Source organism: Monodelphis domestica, chromosome 3 (assembly GCF_027887165.1).
Source record: "Monodelphis domestica isolate mMonDom1 chromosome 3, mMonDom1.pri, whole genome shotgun sequence".
NCBI lineage: Eukaryota > Metazoa > Chordata > Mammalia > Didelphimorphia > Didelphidae > Monodelphis > Monodelphis domestica.
Genome location: NC_077229.1, coordinates 370,873,187 through 370,894,712, shown reverse-complemented (window position 1 = coordinate 370,894,712; position 21,526 = coordinate 370,873,187). Strand labels below are relative to the sequence as shown.

At 37.5% G+C, this 21,526-nt stretch overlaps 1 pseudogene; it reads left to right on the top strand.

The window, feature by feature from the left end:
- Positions 1 to 207: 207 nt before the first annotated feature.
- Positions 208 to 21,526, top strand: part of LOC100021598 (serine/threonine-protein kinase RIO2-like) — a 94,218-nt pseudogene continuing 72,899 nt past the window's right edge.

Genomic DNA, 21,526 nt, shown 5'->3' with positions numbered 1-21,526 from the left:
TATACAGGCTCATCACCACCACCACTACACGGGCAGCAGTATACACAGTGTGGCATCCCCTCCCCCAGATCACAGCTCACCATGCTGACATCTTCCTCTGAGCAGCCACATAATCCTTTGCACAGTACCTCATTCTCTTTCAGTTACTCTCAGAGCAAGGCACCACACAAAGGATTATGTCACCGGAAGTAGTACTATACATGAGCGATGCCGCGCTTTGCAGTGCCTCCACATACAGTGCTCCTCTCACTGACCACCCATGAAAGTGGTGCCCCTTCTGGAAGTGCAGTGGGGGCTGGATAAATGGCCTGGGGGGGGGCTCATGTGGCCTCCAGGCCATGGTTTGGGGACCCTTGCTCTAAATGATCACTCTATTGCAAATAATAACATGGAAATAGGTCTTGATCCATGATATATGCAAAATTCAGTGGAATTGCTCATTGGCTATGGGGTGTGGGAAGGGAGGAAAGGAGGGAAAGAACATGAATTATGTAACCTTGGAAAAATATTCTAAATTAAATAAAGAAAGAAAAGAAAAGAAAGGTAAACTCTGTTCTCAAGGTGGCTAGGGCACTCTCTTAACTTTATTCCTTCCTAGATGTTAATTTTTAGCTTTATTTCTGGGTTTCTGCAAGTTTCAGTTCTTCAAAGATGGCATGATGGTCTGTGGGCTGGGACATCTGAAAGCCACCTTCCACTGTTCATTCAGTCATCCCCTAAGCCTTCTGATGGCTCAAAGTCTAGCCTCAGGCTCCTGTGTAGGCTTTTGATTTTACTCTGGGCTAGATTAGATCAGGCACACCTCAAACTGCCTTGCCCTGTGTCTCCTCCCTGAATTTTGGTAAGAACTAGTTAGATCAAGACTCCTATAGACCAGCATCCTGGGGATTGTTTTGCTGGGGATCTGGGGATCTCACTCTGGAGTTACACTTACCTGGAGGGGTGCTCTGACTGGCTTAAACTAGGATTCAAAGACTCATTTCGAGATTGGGCTAGGACTCCTGCCCTTGCTCTGGACTTACACAGATCAGGAGTACCACAGACTGACCTGGACGTATGTTGGGTTACACTGCTATTGGCTATGGCAAGATCTCAAGGTCTGGTTGGCTTGAGGCCAAGTTAAGAACCTGGAACAGTAGATGTGGCTTGCTCCTTACTCCTTGTCCTCACTCACCCTAGTGACCCAGACAAGTTCTGCCTTCCTTTCAAGCTGTTCATGAAAGTGAAGTATACAAAAACCTATAATCCCAGGCCTCCCCAGGAAGCCTGTTGGTCTCCTCAGAGAACCTTAAAGGCTCAGACTCAATATAGCTCATGGTTAAATTTATGGCAGTTGGAAATGCCTCTATGATAACAATGAAGTATACCCCATCCTGTAGTAATGCTAAGAGCACACACATCTGCTTCTGTAAAATATTGCCTTCTGACTTCTGTCAAATCCTATGAGGAGATATACATATATGAATTTGTTTGAATCTGCCCAATCCCTTCCTTTGGCGTGTGCACCAATGGGAGATTTTCTGCCCATCTATACTTCTATAAATTCTTTACCTACCCATTGTTCCGGATGAATCTCATTTAGGAGGGCACCCTGACCGGTAATAAAGGTTCCACTAATTCAAACTTCTGGGTGTTTGGACATTGTTAATGAAGTGCTCCACTTCAAAAGTAACTTCACTCCCTCTCCTTTTGGTTCTTTCTCTCCAGTACTCATCTTGTGGCATTCTTTTAAGATTGGTTGGAGAGGATTCTCAGGATGGTTTCAAGCTTTCCTTCTTCTACTCTACTGTCTTAACTCCATCTCCTCCTGCTCAGTCATGACTCTCTTATCAACAATAGCTACTACGATGATAATGATGAAATGTTCTGAGCATAGATAGTGGCACAGCAAGTCTAATACAATAAAATGAACATTGTATCAAAAGAGAAGTAGGAAAAAAAGTATGCATGCTACTAACATAAAGGACAGAAAAATCATATAAAGGGAAGTAACTGAAATCCAAACATTTCTATAAAATCATAAAAGGAGCAAGTATGCTTAGACATAACCTATAATTAATGACTCATGTGTTTTATGATTGCATAGTGGAACAGTAAGCTTGAACATTATAACTCTGTATGAAATAAAATGAAAAATAAACATGGGAAGTGTAATTCATGAAAAAAATCAGACATTCTTGATATTCTTAATCAGCAACTAAAGAATAAGGTTAAAAAGTTACAATGACACAAGGAATCAAAACAGTCCATTAGGATATGGGAAACAAAAACAAGCAATTAAATATCCAATGCAATAATATAAAGATTTTTTTTTAAAAATAATAGAAAGGAGAGGAAATTTCCAAAGAATAAGTGAAGAAATTATCACTGTATTATCAGTTTCAACAAAATGAAAGTATAAGGATTAAATGTAAAACAGAGAGCTCATGCCCTGTAAAAATAATGACAAAAGAGAATGATTTTATGAAAGAATATGGAAAGTATGGAGCTGGATTAGGAGGATAATAATTTTCTCCTTTTTCTCAATGGAGGTTCACCATGGCCCTAAGGGTTACATACACCTTCCTTCACAGCCAAGACTCATTCCAAAGCCTAAACAGAAGACATCACATATTTATTACCTAGAGAGATTTTAGCAATTGCTCTAAGCATGAATGACTTCGTTTAGGTGTTTTATACTGTAAACCTCAAAATTACTCAGACTTATGAATGTTAGGGGTTTCCCCCATTGGGGGATCTTCTACTTTAAAAAATTCCCTAGCAGATGGTGAGAACTCTACTTGAGTGTGGGGGCTCCTAGCTATGGGAGTGTCCCTGCTCCACCCTACTTAAGACTGCTTTAGGACAGAAAACTGTTTGCTAAACAATGAAAGTACTTTGATCCATGCTTATGGAAGGGACAGGAAGTTCTTTGAGTCATGACTGTTTTAGAATTGATACAATGGGATACTAAGTACCTATAAAGGTGGGGCAACTTGTAAACTACTTAAACCTAAAAGGGTGATAACTTATTCAGAGTTTTTTTCTTAATGAAATTTGTCGACACAGCAGCATTTTTTCCTGACTTACTAAAGAGATTAAAACTACTCAGCTGTGAATTCAAAATGGGCAGTCCTTTAGAAACATTTACAGTGATTGGTAGATGTAAGGACTTAGAGGAGGTGACAGAGGAGATTTTGCCCTTAAAAATAAGAGCTCAGAGAAGAGCAAGGAGTTCTCGATTTCTGACTCTCATTCTGGAGGAGAGCTCCTTGAGGAGCTCCTCTAAGGGGCTCTGTCCCTCTGGGGTAGGAGCTCTGGAGGCTCTTGAGAGAGGCCCTTTGAAACAATCTCTGGCTGGAAGACTCTTTGAGGAAGGACGCTAGCCTGGTGTCACTAGTATACTTGTTTAGTCGGACCTTGTGGTGAGTGTTAAAAAATTGACTGATTTCTCTTTTAAGACTCAGGTCTAGGCCATATTGGGCTTGAGGCCCTTCATACTTATTCCTTTCTTACTCTCTCTCTCTTTCTTTGATTACTCATTGTATCATTAATTAAAATCTCTATAAAACCCAAATTGACTTGGGTATTTGAATAATTGGGAATATTTCCCTGGCGACCACCTTATATTTGATTTTAAAACCCAAGACACTGTAGTGAAACATATTTCTGAGGTCAAATTTACTCACCCTCTCTTATATCTATCACAATTTATATCTTCCACTATTTTAATCACTACAGTTTAAGACCTCAACCATTTTAAATCTCACAATACAAAACATTCACAACTACTACTACTCAAAAGTCTATAAGCAATATATTATTGAGAGACAATAACAGTTTACTAAAATATTAAAACAGATGAGCCATTTGTTAGTGATTAAATAATTATTGAAAATGAAAAAGCTATAAACTATTTGTAATTCATTTGTTTACTTATCAAAAGGTTCATCAGCTTTAAGCAGTTATAGAAAGATTTATACTTTTTTAACTCCAAAAGAGAAATATAATTGGTATATGTTATTAGAGCATGTGATAAAGTCCTAAAGAAAAAAAATTGGAAAAGGCAGATTCTATTTCACTATGTAAAAATCAAGTTTGGCAAGAGATGTCTGGATTTGAGAAATGTACATGTTTAAAATTATGTATTGTTTTGGTTCCCTTGACAAGCTCCTCCCTCCCTCTAATCAGTTTAATGTGTGCTTAAGTATAAAAGAGCAATAGTAGAAATAAGATTTCAAAGGGGAACCTGGAAATTAAGTACATATCTTCCTAAAGATTGAAAGAACATAATTTAAAAGTGGTATCATATCTTAAAATATCACATATGTGCTAGGTCTGCACAAACTAGGTGCTGATTCAAAGTATTCTTGTCCTATAATATGTTAATTCTAGACAAAATGCAGAATTCTATATCTCTAGACTAGCAGAATATCAAAAAAAGTGCTGGTTTTGAGATGTAATATTGAAGTTATATCATAATTTTGAGATGATTTAGTTATGTTAATGAAGTAACCCTAAGGTGGCATAGATAAGAGTTGGTCTTTTTCTCTCAAAAAAGCCTATAAAATCAGATTTCAAACTCTTGTTAAAGCCCTATCCTACACCCACCCATCCTGAAACACTTTTATATGTCTATCTGGTCCATGTTGCCTAGAGACTATAACTCAAATCCACAGTTACTTCTACCCCTTCTAATTATTTCCCCAACATTGCCCACTTTATTTCATCATTCCAGCCAGACCCCTGTTCACATGCCACATCTCCCTTATGCTGCTTGACTCTGTTTTTTTTTTTTTACTTTGGGGCTCCATTCCCTGTGTGTTTAATTAAAATATAATTGCCTCCATGTTTCTATGACTAATCATGGTCTTTCATGGTAAGTATTCAAAGTGTGTGCCTCCCACCAATTCATCATTTCATAAATTATCAAATCAGTTCAACAAATATCAATTATCGATTCCACAAATTAATTATCAATTTAATATCAAATAAATCAAATATTCAATTCAATATTTCCCCTCATTAGAGTCTATAAATAGAAAACATACAAAATATAATATTTGAAAATCCCTCAATAGGAAATAACAACATGAACTCAAACAACAATAACTTTACAGACAAGCAGTGAACTTGAAATTCTGAACCAAGTCACTGCTACCAAAAAATACAGAAGTCATTCTTGAGGAATCCTTACTGAACAATGAAGATTACTCCAAGCAAAGGTTGAAACTTTGTAATATATCACCGCATCCTATAAAATTTTAACACCAAGAAAATATCTAGAAAGACATGAGCAATTGTTTTGAATTCTATATGAGAAGCTAACTATCTTTCAGGGATTGACAAAAATTATTGACTTTAAACTATCCTGTAAAATTTAATAAATAACATTCAATTTAATTATCATAAATTAAACTATTGGTCATGATCATATGGAAACAGCATTTTGTATTTTGAATTAAGAACAATGTTTTTAAAAGTCTAACAAATCAAGAAATTATATTTGTTAACTTGGAAATATTAACTTGCATCCAAGTCCATACTTAGAAATCATGTAACTTGCGGCTGCTCTTCTAGGTGGTTCTTCGGGCTGCTTACTTCCCCCACCTTCCCTTGGGACAACAGACAAGCTGTTACCCATGTCCAGTAGCACCCGGGTGGCTATGGTCAATGCAGCTCTGTGTACCCTACAGACTCCCAACCAACAATCACTCCCAAACACAAGATGCGAGACCTACCTCTGAGAACCACTTACCTGGCCCTTTCTAACTGGACTCCTGACCCAACCCCAAACAGGTTATGTGAGGTACCTCGAGTGTCAGGGTCCTCGTTAACAGGAGGGCTCAGGCAGCTGGGACTTCGGATCTCAGTGGGACCTCCATTATGTCAAATAGAAAAACGCAGAACTATTAAATAGTCAAAATCACTCTTTAATCAAGGGCTAAAGGGGTTCAGTGCTAAAGGCCTCATCACTAATAGGCCACAACAACAGAGCTGCTCCCTGAGACTGCACAGAGTCTGGATGCTGGTCACTGACCCCTGGGAGTGCCACCGACTCAGGATGGACTCTGGACTCCGAGGAACAAAAGAATTTGGGGATCCTATATACCATCTGGGGAATCCAGGGGCAGGGAAAGATGATTGACATCACTATAGCTACAAGGAAATGGGAGTGTTCAAACTAGACTGACAGGATACAATCAAGCTTGGAAAAGGACTCCTAGTTAGAGGCTAGGGGTGTAAGAGAAGGGGCTGCTTACAATAGATACTAAAGGATGGTTCCTGCTCAGGTGTGGATCTTCTTGGGAAAGGTTCTAATACAAAAGGGGAGACTACCTAAAACAAAGAGATTCCCTAGCATATGCTTATCTCACCCAATTAGGATTGTTGATCCCCTGAGGGTCTCCCACTCAAATCTGAAATTGTTAAACTGGGATTTCCTTCAGGGTAGATGCCTATGAGAACAGGGAACAAGTACAATCTTTGGGGTCTCCAATCTACAAGCTAGTCCTGAAACTTGGGGTTCATCAGATCCCACTAGGCCACAAGTTTGGGATTCCTAAATTCCATGTTGACATATTTATGGAGCAGAAAATGTTCAAAATATAGGTACTTTAGCAAAGGAGATCAAAATAATGTGGAGAGAAATGAATTACAAATCATGCAGGCTATCTATTTTTGCTGATGAAATTTGTAATGATAATTCTTTCCCTGGATCTACAGAAGATATACTCATATTCTAAAATTATATTTAAACATAAAAAAAAAACTCAACTCCCTGCTCAGGAGTCCATGTAGTATTAAATATTAAAAAAAATAATAAAAGGACTGACATTTTTCTTCAATTGTTTCTACTTGACCCCTATCAAAAAGAGATCAAGATAAAATAATAATAGTAACATTATTATTAATAATAACAAATACCCACAGAGCATAACTCCTTATACATGTTGTAATGTAAGACTAGTGAGAAATAGCAAAAATAAAGGAATATCAAGGAGAATTTTATATAGAAAGCAAAATATATGCCTGAGATTATTGAAGTAGCTAAAAATTTAATAAGAATCATGAAATATCAACTTTTTTGTGTCTCTAGAAAATAATCCTGGTCAGATTAATTCCAGAGCCAATATCATTTAATCACTCTTATAAACTTAAGAAATAGAGATAGCAATATAAAGTTGTAAACTGGTTCCACTCAAAATAATTGTGATAATCACTGAGGAAAGTGGAGAGTTCAAGTCATGATACAACATTAAACTAAATCACAGTGACCAAAATCCCATGCTGGAGGTGCTTTGATAAAGATGACATAGGCCATTTAAGAGGGCAAAATATAATTCTTCTAAAATGGTTTTAAAATATTAATAATTTCATGATATTACAATATGGCATTCTAATAAAATTGAAAACATTTTTTTTTCAATTTTAGGTACAGATTTTAAACTACTTTGCATCAAAAATATCCTTAGCCCCAAGTTACTCATCATCCAGACACTGAGACCCTGCCTGGACCAATAGTGGTTCAACCCAATATACAACCCTTATAGTTCCAAACAAACCTGCAGTGAGGTCTAGAATTCCAGTTCAGGGCAGTTTGTACTATGCAGCCTGATAAGTGTAGGCCCAAGGTGGAGCCAGGAGTCCAAGCCTTGGCTTGTGGTGAGGACATGGATCCATGTTTAGGGCATTTGGTTAGACCTGGAGCCTGGACCCCAATCCTTGTCAGGTTCGGTCCCTAGCGTGTTTTCATTAGGAAAATCAGCATAATTGACCATATCAACCATATATATATATATATATATATATATATATATATATATACATATATATATATATATATATATAAGCCATAAATAATCTTATGAAAAAATGTTTTAACTCACTCTTGATTAGAGAAATGTAAATTAAAACAACACTGAGGTATCACCTCATACCTATCAGATCAGCCAACATGGCAATAAAGGAAAGTGGTAAGTGTTGAAAAGGATATGGCAAAATTGTGACACTAATGCATTCATTGTTGGTAGAGTTGTGAAGTGATCCAACCAATTCTGGAGGGTAATTTGAAATTATATCCAAAGACTCCAAGACTGTGCATACCTTTATTCTGCTAATGCTACTACTGGGTCTTTGTCCCAAAGAGAAAATAAGAAAAGGGAAAGGACCTACTTGTACAAAAATATTTATACCTGCTCTTTTTGTGGTGGCAAGGAATTGGAAATTGAGGGGATGTCCATCAATTGAGGAATGGCTGACAAATTGTGGTACATTTTGGTAATGGGATACTATTGTGGTATAAGAAATGATAAGAATTAATTAAATAAATAAACTTTTCCAAATTAAAAAAAAAAGAAATGATAAGCAGATGATTTCAGAAAATGGTGGAAAGATCTGCAGGAATTGATACAGGGCAAGTAAGCAGAACGTGGAGAACATTGTACCCAATAATAGCAATACCGGACTTTGATTGACTGAAAACTTTGCTATTCTTAGCTGTGTAGTAATCTGAGACAATCCTGAAAGACTTATGATGGGGAATGCTATCTACCTACAGAGAAATAACTTTTGAAGTTGTCTTTCACATCAGTGTATTTTTGGTTGTATTTTGGGATTTGGGGTATTTATGATTTTGCTTTTATAACAATAACCAAAATAAAGTGTGTTTTGTATAACAATAAAAAACAAGAAATGTACTGTACTTGGCACACAGTAAGTATTAGACTACTATTAGCTATTATTATCAAGAAAGTTTTAATGTAGACAAACCAAAGAACAAAGAGCATGAACAGGCATCAAGGGCAGATATCAAGATTTCTGAAACTATTTGAGTCAGGGAGAGAAATCCAGCTTCCAGAAGGTGTTAGGTAACATGAATGACAGACACCACACTTTTATTTACCCAGTAAGTAAAAAGATTTGTTTTATACAATAAAATAAAATAACAGAAAGCATATTTCAGTCAGTAATAGAAACTAAGAATTATTTGCAAGGTCAAGATGTTATTTGCTTTTCTGAAGGATTTTTTCACTCTAGCTTCCTCAGCATTTAAAGCCCAAAGAGGCTTAAGTTTCCTCCCAGAATCAATATAATAAATTAAGTCTGATTGCATTAAATTTCCTTTTTGTAGTATCAATTAGAATCGACTGAAAATTCTATCCTGATCAGATTCATTCCTATATGTTTTATTATTTCTACTTTCAAACTGCAATGCTGAATACTTGTGACATACCATGAACCCTATACTTTAGAGATTGAGATGTTTAACAGAGGCCTTGATTTTTGTAAATCTTCCTGATATCCAAACACAAAATCCTAATTATTGCTGTCACCAGAAGGACAAAGGTAAATAATGGTTACTATCTTATCTTAAAACTTTACTTGGAATTTATTAACTCTCTTAGCAAATATTTCCTAATCTTTGGGAATATATTCTGTACATTTGATTTTATTAATCACTCATGCTAAATGACTGTCAACATATAAAATGGACTGTGGTACATCTAAACAAAAGTCTATGCCCGAGGCTGGGCATGGTGGTGGACTAGAGATGGAAACTTGGTGAATTATAGTTGGGGAAATTTAGAGATGTTGCACCAGGAAGTAAGCAAAAGATGGAGACTGACTCTTGAGCCCTTCCCCTCCCCTACTTCCTGTTCTTCCTTCCCAACTGTCTTGATGGAGATTTTCTCACAGGTAGTAAATTGTAATTTTCCCACTAATAACCAATCCTAAAAACTAGTACTTTAACTAAAGGATTTTTTATTCTTTGGGGAAGGGGATAAGATGAGGCTGGGAAAAGAAGGAAATCAGGGTCTCCCTAATTATAAATTATCTTGTTGATTGAAGGCTTTTGAAATAAAGTCTCTTCAGAAAAAAAAAAAAATCTCCCCCTATGGGTAGATAATAACAGCACTGCTAACAAGTTTCTTCTTCTATCTGTCTTTTTCCAGTTCTAAGTAGAAGTAGAAATGTCAGGACCAGTGATCTGTCTTCAAACCACTCTCCTTATCAGCAGAAGGGAAAACAGATGAGCCTGGCTGAGTCCAACCCTCCTTCAAGAGTTCCATGGAACTCTTTCTCTCTCCCATCCCCCGATGATCTGTGTGTTCCAATGTTTTGAGCTCTCCTTGATTTGCAGATCCATTTTTCTTTGCCCAAATATCTTCATTCACAGTGGGAAGTACAGCTCCAATTTCCCACAATTAAAGAAGCATCTTCAGGTCAGGATGATGGCCCAGATTTCTTTTTTTCTTAAAATGTTTAGTCATACAAAACAGATTCCACATTAGTTGTTGCCAAGAATCCATAAAGAAAAAGTAAGAGAAGAAAATACAATTTAATCTTCCTCCTCAGTCAATAAATGTTATCTCTGTAGGTCTATTGAATGTTTCACCATGATTTCTTCAGAGTAGTACTTTTTAATTTTGTTGCCTGAAAAGCTGGAATGTACAATGGATAGAGCACCTGGCGTAGTGTAGGAATACTGAGTTCAAATTTTGCCTCAAACTTTTTCATGTCATGTAACCCAGGGCAAGTCTTGATGTTTGACAGTTCCTCATCTGTAAAATCATTTTAGCTTGGGCTTGGCCCCACCTGTCAGTTGTCTTTACCTTAGGGTCCATTATTCAGTCTGAAACTGCTAGCCTGAGATTATCTCAAGGGTGGATTGTCATGGCAACAGGGGACAAGTACAAGCTTTGGGGTCTCCAATTTGCAAGCTAGTCCTAAAACTTGGGGTTTACCACATCTTACTAGGCTATAAATTTGGGGCTTCTAGATTCCATGTGGACAATAGTGATAATCTGGAAAATAAAGAGAGGGCTTACCTATTATGGAATTGCTAAATCAATTTAGTCTATGAAAATGATAGAATATTATTGTATCATGAGAAATTATGCAATGGACAGTTTCAAAGGCAGTTGGGAAGACTTCTATAGATGGATGCAGAATAAAGTAAACATAACTTGGAGAACAATTTAAACAGTAATAATATTATAAAGAAAACAATTTTGAAGCAATTTAGAGCAATAATCAATGCATGCAGATATATATTACAAATTCAGAAGAGTGAATAGGAAATATGCTACCAGCCTCTTAAAGGTGATAGATTTAAATTCAAAATGAGAAATACTTTTTAAATACAGATAATCTGGAATATGTATTTATTATACCTTGCATATTTGGTATAAGAATTTTATTTTAATTTTAAAATATTCAAAGCAGGGAGTAGGAGAACAGTGAAATATATATATATATATTAATTAAGAAAAATAATAGATTAACTGTGAAAAACTAGAAATATATATATATAACATATATCAAGATAATAGTGAAGCCTAGAAGGATGAATGAATTTTCTGAGCAAGACACTCCAAAAAGGAAAAGAAGAGAAACTTAACAACTGAGATTTTGCAATTAGATTTTATAGAGGTTTGAGCACTGTACTTTCTATTAGGGAAATCAGTCTGTCTGAAATTTATATGCTTAAACTGAAATATAATCTTGCCAAATCAATTGATCTTTCACAATTTCTAATAAAAATATGTGAATAATATGATCATCTAGTTCAAAAAATCATTGTGAGTATCTCGAAGGGTCCTTTTGAATTTCAAATATGGTATTTGTAAGGTGCTTTGAAAATCTTAAAATACTATGTAATTAAATAGTAGTTATTATTGTTGTTGTTATTAATTAGCAAAAAGAAAAAAGTAGAATCAATGACTTTTACTTGTGTGAGATCACAGTTGGACACATCACAGAAAAAGACAAGGCAGGCCAACACGGTTCAGATCCAGAATTTGAATTAAACCACCAGGAGTTAATAAATACTAATGGCATAAGCACTGGGACATGGGAAGGAGGCAAAGAAGTGAGGGAGAAAAATCATGTTTGATATCAAAAGAGTCAATAAATTATCCTGTCCAAAGATGGAAGCAAAGCTAGAAGTGATTATTCGGACAAACTGTGATAAAAGAAACTCTGGAATGAGGTTGTAAATTGTACCAGATTAGTTCTATGGTGCCTTCCAAAACTAAAATTCGATAATAATTATGATTATTATTCATATTTTCTGGCATTCTCAGTATGAAGCATAGTACAATGTAACATGTCAGACTAGCTAAAAGAAACAATTCTTTATAAAGGCGTACCAGGAGGCCAGATGTGAGACTATCGAAAGAAAACTGCTCTAATTTTTACAGACTCCCCAGGGTTTGCAACATTGTCTAGTTCTAAAATGACTCTTACCATTGTGTGTGCTGTCAAAAATAAATAAATAAATCACAGTTGCCAAACCAAGAACATAGGGAGAGAGAAATTTCAAAAACAAAATAAAAACCAACCAACAAAAATGGACAGATTTAACAGCTTTTTATCGTTTTAGAAAGCTCCTGATTGATCCCAGAAGGAGGTTGCTTCTGGCTATGCTGAAGGTAGTTAGGACTAAATACATATCCTGCTTTTTCCTGAACTTCTCTAGAGACCTTAGCAGCTTCCAGTAAATTTGTCAAAGCCATTAAATAGCTGACTTGTGGCAACCTTCCTCCATTGTTGTGTTTCTTTTTAACTTGTTTGGAAGGAAAATAAAGCTTTGCTGCACAAAGAACATTGAAATTAAATCAAAATTAGTCAAATGTAGAAATCAGCATAGTAATGGCTTTATTTCCCTAAGCAGAACCTGACATAACATAAGTTCTCCTTTAAGTACTAATAAAACTTTCCATCTTTTGTTTAGTTCTTCAAGGAAAAAATTAACACTCATAAAATCACTTAAAATATGTTTCATGATAATGTAATTGAGAAGCAGTGTGATTTAGTGCAATGAGCTTGGAGGCACAAGACCTAGATTGAAATCCTCACCCTGATCTTTAGAGTTTTGTGGGGACTTTGGGCAGGTCACTTAAGCTGCTATGGTCTCAGTTATCCCTTCTGTCAAGTGAAGTTGCCCTGAAGGTGAAGTTGTGGTCAGAGAAGGGGAAGTCAATTAATCCACAAACAAAAATGAAGTGTTTACTTTGAGCTAGTCTAGGGCTAGGTATAAAATAAAGGGAGGGAGGGAGAGAAGCCCTTTCCCGGCAAGGGGCACTTACTCTAATTGGGGAGACAATGTTTGCTAATAACAATGTACAGAAAAGATAGATACAAAAGAAACTGGAGAAAAAATAGAGGGAAGCCATACAGATTAAGACCTGAGGGAGATTTCTTGTAGAACTTCAGGTAAAAAAATTGAGAAGGTAATATTTCATTAAGTACTATTGAACCATATCTTAACATGACACTTTGTATTCTTAGCCTTGTGGGTCCAATCAGAGTTGAGGGGGAGGTGTCACCCAATTTGTATTTCTGTGTTCCTGAGATTTAGCATTTAGGCAAGTCTAGATCTTCACTGGGTCCCTCTTTGCAGGGTCTTATGTAAGTGGGAAGGAACTCAGCTGCATGGCCACACATCTTTTGCTTTTTATCACAATCTGTCTATCTTATTATGAAAATTGTTATAAAAAGCTGGCACAATCTGAAATCTGGCCCAATTGGATCTATAGTGATCAGCCCATCCATGTATTGTGATGCATTATTCTTTAAAACCTTTATCTTACATTTGAGAAAGTGAAAGAAGTAACTATTTAATAGTTAGATTTTCTCAAACTTCCATTTCCCCCTGCCTACCCCCCCCCCCCAATTTCTGATCCTTTAGAATAAGATAAACCTTGGAATAATAACTTGCCCTTCCATGACTGTGTCTGTGTCTGGACTAAGAACAATCTCAGGGACCTTTCTTGATAAGACTATCTCACCAGTGTAGAGGGACTCCAGAAAATTCCAGAGAAGATCATTGTTATCAGTCTATCTCCTCAGGAACCCAAAAGGAGGAGTTATTGTTGATAATTTGATAATTCTTGTTTGGTTTTTTCTTTTTTCTCTTTTTTATGTTTCAAACAATAAGAGATAGTTAATTTCTGTACCTAATGAATTCATTTAGTCAAAGCGAGTTGGAGAAAGACTAGAAATTGGGGGAGAAGAAAAGAGTATATATTCTTCTCAGAAGAAGGACCAGAGTTCCATATGCAGGCTCTTTCTTCTGAGAGGAATACATAAATATCTGACCTTGAGGTCAGACACACAGTGGAAGGCAGATGGGTTGACTCATCTTAGAATCAATACCATGGTTTGGTATAAAGGCAAAAGAGCAGTAAAGGTTAGGCAATGGGGGTTAAATAACTTGCCCCAAATCACACAGCTAGAAAGTGCCTGAGGAAAGATTTGAATCCATGATCTCTCATCTCTAGACCTGGTTCTCAGTTCACTGAGGCATCTATCTGTGATATTGAAATCACTTTAAAATACTGATATATATTAATTTAAGGTCGCCAAGGAATTCCCTTTTGTAATTCCTAAGTGAAACACTCAAGTCAGCTGCCAAATTTTTTATGGTGTTTTAATTACAACAGGAGGAAGAAAGTATTAGAGGGAAAGAGAGAGAGAGAGAGAGAGAGAGAGAGAGAGAGAGAGAGAGAGAGAGAGAGAGAGAGAGAGAGAGAGAGAGAGAGAGGAAAAGGGAGAGAAGGAAAGAATTTTAACTTAGACCCCTGCCTTGGCTATCCAAGGCCTTAAAGCCCTCTTTGGGGGCTAAGGCAGGGAAAAGGATCAATCCTTGTCACTCATGTGATCAATCTGAGGAAAGCAGTCTGCAGGGCTCCTCCAACTCCAAGCACCAGCTTCGAACTGATTCTAGCCCTCCTAATAGGAAGTCCCGAGAACTCCAGAGGCTGTTCTCTACCTCACTTTCTGCGTCTCACATGTGCCAATGGCGGCTATAGCTTGACCTAGGTCCTCCCAGAGGTCTGTCCTCTTTTTGCACATGTCTGTTGAAGGCCATATTCTCAAATAATTAAATCTTGAGTTTGTTGCAGCCCTTCCTAATCTTGTTACACTGAGTAGGGTGGAGAATGTAGTTTCCAAGACCTGATTCTGTTATTCTAAGTATCTCTATTGTTATTGATTAGGAAATAGCTAAATCTTATCTTCTAAAGAATGGTCTGAATAGGGTGGAGTAGTTTTGAAATTCACATACCTAGCTGCTGCCTGTTCCACTCCTGTGGTGGGAGATCAGTCACTGCCTGATTGTGGCCTAGCTGGCTTCTTTCTCCCTCAGAGATTATTGAAACCTTAAAAATGGAAGAGAATTTGGCTTCCCAAATCAGGATGGAAAAAAGGAGAAATTGGTTCCAAAATCCAAATTCTGATTTTTTTCCACTTGTGTATGAAGAAAGAGGCCAAAGTTGCCATGGAATAGATGGGTAAGTGACAGGCCTTACATGCATTTGCATGAGAATACTGATATTCATAAAATCTGAATAGTTCTCAGTTAAAAAAAATTGTAGTCATTTGAGAAATGCTGCCAGTTAAATCCACAACTAAGAGATGAGACTTTGTAAGAACTGGGAAAATTATGGAGGAAAAAAAGACATATATTTCAGTCAGACAAAAGACAGAACAAATTAGATAACCTGCTCAATAAACGTGCATTCTACCCCTTATTTGAAGATCTGTAGTTTAGGCCAGTGATGGGGAAACTTTTTGGACTTTTTAGGGATCCCTCTGCCATGTCCCACCCACTCCACCAGACTTTGTGCCAGTGCTTTCCCCACCACTGTGTGCCATGCTGCCCCTAACTGCATGCCCTGTCCCCTGGCTATTTCTAGTGCCCCATCCACCCCTGCATTTGGGAGTGGGGCTGGGGGAGGGGTTGAGCTCCATGAGGAGGCTTCCAGTGCCCTATACCCTTTCCTTGCATTTGGGGGACTACCAACCCTAGGATAGTCACACCCCTTACCGCCCAGGCATGAGGGGAGTGGGGGACACCACTCATCTGGGGAGCTGGTGAGTGGGGTGGAGGAGAGTGGCCATGCCTGGGGCTGAGCTGAGCTCAGCTGCTCTCAGACTGTCCCACCCCCTGTATTTGAAGGCTCCCACTGTCCAAGCCAGGGATCTACACATGCTCATGGAGAGATCTCTGTGTGCCGTGTGGCACATATGCCATTGGTTTATATGAGCCTAGGCAAAGATGGCATTTTCAGGGCAATAGGTAGAGGCTTTGAAACAGCAATTACCCTCTTTATTGAAAGACAAAGACAAGAATACTCTTGAGGATAAAAGATAAGAGGGGAACTGATAAGGGAATCAAAAGGGAAATTTAGGGGAAAAAAATGAATGAGCACAAAGAAGAGACCAGACAACCCTATCTTCATGGGGCCTCTAGACCCATGGATAATGTTAATAGACATTCACAATCAGTTGAATGGTAGCTAGGAATTAGGAATATCTTTCAAGCCTTCAAGTCTTTTAAAAAAGAGTCAATCTCTCCCTCTCTCTCAAGTTGAAGGAACAAAAAAAATGAAAGATGAGAAAAAAATGAGAATTCAATGGAGTGAGAATTACTTCTTGGTAGATGGTTGATAGTTGGTAGTTGTCCTTCATTCTAGAATAGAACCAAAATAACATCACTGGCAATACATTTTGATGCAAATAAATTGGATTTAAATGATATATAGCTGTACTGCACAAATTCATAAGCCTCATTATCTCTTCCAGAGTCCAGTGGCAAGATAGAAGTCAAGGTGACTAGTGATGGTCAGGAATGCAGTCAATTACTTTTTTTCTGGCCAAACTCTAGGCACTCTACAATGATTGCTTCAGTAGCCTTCTTAGCCATTGGAACAGATTGTTTTTGGAGGAAGACTTCACATGTCTAGGGTAGATATTCTCTATCTCATTGATGGGTTTGAGGACTGTGGTTTACTTTAAATCTAGTTTAGCCCACCTGTCAAGATGGTTTACAAAAAAATGGCCATTGCATATCCTATAGTTTATTGGAACCACATGAGATAGCTAGGTGGCAAATAGATACCAAATGAGGTAAAGAACCCTGAAGAAGACTTGACAAGTCCTCAAATCAGAAGTACTATTCTTCTTGGACATTATTGGTAAGGAAAATTGTCAGATCAGAATGTAATAAAAATAAGGCAGCTATAGTTCTTAAGTGCCTTGATCTAACTTTAAAAAGAAAGAATGATAAAAAAAAAAGTTTAAGAAAGTTAGGGAGAAGTGGAAATGAGTAAAAGGCTAATAAAGGTTGTGATCTCAATAGAGGGTTTATTTGGAAAGTGAAAACATTTAAATTATATCTTAATATAGTAAAAATTATATTTAGAGGTTCATTAAATATCATTAGAAATCAAGGAATAAAGAGGATACAAAATAAAAACCACATGCCTGTGGCTGGTTAGCCATTTTCAAAATCTTCTCACCTTACCACCATCACCACTGATTTCTGTATCATGCCCAAAAGAAGTGAATGGGAGGAGTTACCGTGAGTTAAATATCAATGACATGATCTTGCCAATGTGGAGAAGCAGGAGAGATTATAGGGAATTTGGAGAAATACTAAGGACTTCTGGGGAATGAAGTCAAAGGTTCATAATCTCCATTTATACAAAAGAAGGTTGAGGAAGGCTTTTGATCTTAATCAAATAATAAGGATATAGGAAATTATGTGATTATTCTTTGTGAAATGTGGTTTGAAACTTGTGCTCCAAAGTTGGGGGTGGGGTAGGAATTTGAAGCTGCTTCTTAGGGCCACACATTATTTGAGAAATCTTGGGATAAGTAAAAGATGGTAAAAACATATGATTGACACAGAAGAAATTGATTTTACTTTTTCAGTGGTTTGAAAGGAAGTAAAAACAAGGTTATAATGTAATTGCCACCAGATACCTTTAAAAAATGAGTTGATAATAATCAGTTCTCATTTTTGAAATACTGATTATAAATGGCCCTTGGATAAATTGAGGGATTATGAACTTACATTTAATTTGATCCAGTTGTAATGTGCCTTTTTAAAATGGGAAATGCATTCTCCTAACTATTAGGATAATTTTTGGAAATTAGGTTATGAAAAATATACATTTTCTATTTGCCATTATGGCAAAATAGATAGAAAAAATGCTAGAAAATACATGGATCAGGAAAACCTGAGTCAAAATATTCTGTTCTCAGAAATACTTTGACTTCACTTCTGTTTGTCTCAGTTTTCTGTCCTCTAAAGAGTAAAATAATGATAGCAAACTCATTCCTGAATGTTTTGAGGATCATGTGATTTTAAAGTATTTGGCTTATGGTAATCTATATAGTTATTATTTCTCTAATTGAATATAATTGCTCATTACCTGTTAACTGCATTCAACCTTTTAGATATTATTAGTATAAAATTCCAAAATTATTAAATTATTAAAATGAATGATGTACTATGTAAGATAATTTAGAAATGCATTCAATGAGTTTGAAGTCATCTGATTGATATCGGGTTATCTTTGATGTTTCAAATCCACAAAATCATTTATGTTATTATGCTTTTAAATGTTCTTTTTTTTTTTTACTTTGCTATATTAATTCTTGGGAGTCTTGTAAGATCATTAGCTTCTACTTACCCAATTATAGTCTTTAAAGACTGGTTTTCAGCTATGATCTTTTGATTTTCCTTTTCAGTTTGGTCTAACCTGCTTTTCATGGCTTCCAGCAGATCATTTCTGGTCTCTAATTTGTTTATTATTTCATGTAATTTCTGTGTCTCTTTTTCCAAGTAAGAAATTCTGTCTTTTAAATTGTTCCTCAAGAGCTTGTGACCAATTTTCCTTTTTTTTGAAAGTTTGGATGTGTTTGTCTGTTTGTCACTCTTTGCCATTGCCTTACTATTCTGCCCTGCCCATTTTCTCAATAGAAGTTATCCATGTCAGAGGCTTTCTCTATTGTATCTTACTTTTTTTTTTGTTATTTGTAGATTGTAGTTCTTTGGTGCTGGTGGACATTGCTGTGTTAGTTTTATCTCCCCTTTTCAGCAATAAGTCTGAGTGAGGAGGGCAGGCAGCATCTGCTGAGTAGTTTTTGTCAATTGAGGCTATTTTTCTAGTCTCCAAGGCATCTGCTGTGGGCAACCTGTCTCTGTGCTATCTATGCTCCTGCACTCTGCAGGTCCCAAGTTTCATCACAAAGGCCTTGCACTATCCTCAGGGATAAGACTGAGGCGCCCTCAGCTAGCTCCCAAGAATTTAGAAATTGACCCAGCCTTCATTCTGACTCTGGTGTGTGGCAGGGTGATCACATTGGTTTTTGGTAGATATAATTTTACCCCCCTTATAGCATGGAAATGCCCAAACCCTGCCTACCTTCAAGGATGCACCCTACAGTAAAGTCCCTTTCCTTGTTTGATTTTTATTTTTGTCCTTTTGAGATGCTTTGTTGTGATCAGTAGTAGGAAGAGTTATGAAATTCCTTCTATACTGCAGCCATCTTAGCCCAGAACTCTAAAATTTTCTTATACTGTAAAATTTGGCAGCCATTATATCAGATATGCTGTTAGAAAAAAGTCTTTTCTTTTAATCTAGATGTTGCTAGAATAGATACTAAACAGTTAAATGAAGGTAGCAAAAATATTTGAAAACTGTTAACTTATCAGCCTTCCTGACCAGGTTTGGAATATTCTGAAGTAATGAATTTTAAGAAACTAGAAACTGCTAGGTTTTCACACAGGAAGGAGGAATTTTCAAATAAAATTGTTTGGCTATCACTTATGAAAATTAGAAAATTACTAAGTTATTGGGAGTATTTGTTATCATGCTAAAACCTATCCATTTTTACATGGGTATTTTTTTTAAAGAGGAAATTAATAATTAATTATTGCCTTGGAAAAGGTATAAAGAAAAGACCTCTTATAATCTCTTTATTCATAAACTTAAAAGGTTTCTTGAGACTAAGTCAAGTTCATAGAATTTTATCAGTCCTATGAAAGAGCTTACTAGAATTGTGAAATTCTTTAGCAATGAATTAATTTAGAAAAATGATTCCCTTCTACTTCTTACAGAAATGGGAATGAAAATTTCAATCCTGTGTAGAGTAAAGAATGAATTTCTTCTAAGGTCATTTGGCTATCACTAGTGAACATTATGAAGTTGTATCTTTAGTGGTATATATTGAAGTTATATCCTCAACCAACTTAGCATTAAGAAACTCCAGTTTTAAAGATTTAGTAGTAGTAGTAGTGGTAGTCGCTCGGTGACTGAGAATGACTATTGTCTTTGTGCATTATCATCTATTGATGTACCCTCATGTGGCACATGGGGCATGGGATGCCAGTTGTTATGGGAGGTGCGGTTGTGGCCTGGTGTCGGCGTTCACGCGCAGTGGCAAGATGTCGACGTCGCTCATCTTCAAAGGTGGTGGCGGCCTGGTTAATGTGGGCTCGCCAGCTGCTTCTGTCAGAGGCAGCGAGTTCTAGTTGCTTTGGTGTCATGCCAGCCCACTTCAAGTTGGACTTTAGCTGATCCTTGAATCTTTTCTTTGGTCGGCCTTGTTTCCTGAGTCCAGCTGATAATTCACCATAGAATTCCTGTCTTGGTATTCGCTGTGGGTCCATGCGGATGACGTGTCCAGACCATCGTAGCTGGGTTTGGAGGACCAGGACTTCGATGCTGGTGGAGTTGGCTCTGTCGAGGACTTCCTGGCTGGTGATTCAGTCCTGCCATCGGATCCTCATGATTGACCGGAGGGAGCTTTGGTGGAATTGCTCCAGCTGTTACATGTGCTTCCGGTACAGTGTCCATGTCTCACAACCATACAGGAGCGAGCTGAGGACCACTGCGTTGTACACTTTGAGCTTCGTCGCAGTGCTTACACCTCTGTGTTGGAGGACTTTGGAGCGCAGCCGCCCAAGTGCCTGGCTGGCCTTTTGGATCCTGGCATTAATCTCGTGGTCTAGGGACCCATCATTGGCGATGGTGCTGCCCAGGTACTTGAAAGTGTTGACGTTAGAAAGCTGCGTGCCATCGATTGTAATGCACGGCTGGTTCGTTGGCCTCCCTGGTGCAGGTTGGAACAGCACCTCTGTTTTGCTGAGGCTGATAGTCAGGCCAAACAGATTTTTGTGGTGGAGAACCTGTCCACAATGGTTTGAAGATGATTTTCTTGGTGGGCCATGAGAGCACAGTCATCTGCGAAGAGAGCTTCCAGGATGAGTCTCTCTGTTGTCTTTGTTTTTGCAGTCAGGCGGTGAAGGTCAAATAGTGAGCCATCCAGTCGGTATTTGATGTAGACGCCCAGGTCTAAATCCATCACAGCATGTCATAATACTTAGGTGAAAAATAGGTTGAATAGTACCGGAGCGAGGACACAGCCTTGTTTCACGCCATTGGAGATGTTGAAGCGATCAGAAGTCTCTCCACCAGATAGGACTTCCCCTGTCATGTAGACAAGAAAGAGCTGGATCAGTTTGACGAATTTTGCTGGGCAACCAAGCTTGCTGAGGATCACCCACAATGCGTCCCTGTTCACTGTTTTGAATGCCTTTGTCAGGTCTATGAAGACAATGTAGAGACTCAGGTTCTGCTCAAGGCATTTTCCCTGCATTTGCCTCACCGTGAAGACCATGTCGATGGTGCTGCGATCTGATTGGAAGCCACATTCAGGCAGGTTCTGCTCTGAAACAGATGACAGG